The following is a 1,503-nucleotide window of genomic DNA, read 5'->3' on the forward strand; positions in this document are numbered from 1 at the left end:
TCTTTTCAAATTGTTTTCAAATCATATCTTTTTAAATTGTTTTCAAATCAAATCTTTTTAAATTGTTTTCAAATCATATCTTTTCAATCACATCTTTTTAAAACCTACCATATCTTTTTAATCACATCTTTTTCAAAATAAGTTTTCAATCAAATCTTTTTAATTTCTAAATTTCAAAATCTTTTTCAAAAATCACTTGATTTCTTTTCCACTCTTATTTTCGAAAATCAATTAAGTGTTTTTCAAAATGTTTTCAAAATCTTTTACTTAAATTTTCGAAAATTACTTCCCTTCTTCTCACATCCTTCTAATTCTGAACTAACTCTATTCCTTAATGCAAAATTCGAACTCCATCTTCTTTGATAAGTTCGAATTTTCTACTTCTGTCTTCTACTTTTCTTTTCCTCTGACACCTCAAGGAATCTCTATACTGTGACATAGAGGATTCCATATTTTCTTGTTCTCTTCTCTTTCATATGAGCAGGAACAAAGACAAAGGCATTCTTGTTGAAGCTGACCGAATTCTTCAAAGAAGAAGAACCTATGGCAGCCGAAAACAACAACAAAGCCCACAATGCAAGGAAGGTGCTGGGTGACTTTACTGCACCTACTCCCGACTTCTATGGGAGAAGCATCTCTATCCCCTGCCATTGGAGCAAACAACTTTGAGCTTAAGCCTCAATTAGTTTCTCTAATGCAACAGAATTGCAAGTTCCAAGGACTTCCATTGGAAGATCCTCATCAGTTTTTAGCTGAATTCTTGCAAATCTGTGACACAGTCAAGACTAATGGGGTTGACCCTGAGGTCTACAGACTGATGCTATTCCCTTTTGCTGTAAGAGACAGAGCTAGAATATGGTTGGACTCTCAACCTAAAGATAGCCTGGACTCTTGGGAAAAAGCTAGTCAATGCCTTCTTGGCAAAGTTCTTTCCACCTCAAAAATGGAGTAAGCTTAGAGTGGAAGTCCAAACCTTCAGACAGAAGGATGGAGAATCCCTCTATGAAGCTTGGGAAAGATACAAACAATTAATCAGAAAATGTCCCTCAGACATGCTTTCTGAATAGAGCATCATAGGTATTTTCTATGATGGTCTCTCTGAACTATCCAAGATGTCTTTGGATAGCTCTGCTGGAGGATCTCTTCACTTGAAGAAGACGCCTACAGAGGCTCAAGAACTAATTGAAATGGTTGCAAATAACCAATTCATGTACACTTCTGAAAGGAATCCTGTGAACAATGGGACTGGTCAGAAGAAAGGAGTTCTTGAGATTGATACTCTGAATGCCATTCTGGCTCAGAATAAAATATTGACTCAACAAGTCAATTTGATTTCTCAAAGTCTGTCTGGAATGCAAAATGCACCTGGCAGTACTAAGGATGCTTCATCTAAAGAAGAAGCTTATGATCCTGAGAACCCTTCAATGGAAGAGGTGAATTACCTAGGAGATTCCTATGGAAACACCTATAATTCTTCATGGAGAAATCACTCAAATTTCTCAT

The 1,503-nt window shown here is 36.3% G+C and overlaps 1 non-coding gene across 1 annotated transcript; it reads right to left on the bottom strand.

The window, feature by feature from the left end:
• Positions 1-950: 950 nt before the first annotated feature.
• LOC130952463 (small nucleolar RNA R71) lies at positions 951-1,058 on the bottom strand. The gene has a single exon (XR_009074643.1). It is a non-coding gene; the product is annotated as a small nucleolar RNA R71 (small nucleolar RNA).
• Between the last annotated feature and the right edge of the window lie 445 nt (positions 1,059-1,503).

This window comes from Arachis stenosperma, chromosome 9, assembly GCF_014773155.1.
Source record: "Arachis stenosperma cultivar V10309 chromosome 9, arast.V10309.gnm1.PFL2, whole genome shotgun sequence".
NCBI classification, from domain to species: domain Eukaryota; kingdom Viridiplantae; phylum Streptophyta; class Magnoliopsida; order Fabales; family Fabaceae; genus Arachis; species Arachis stenosperma.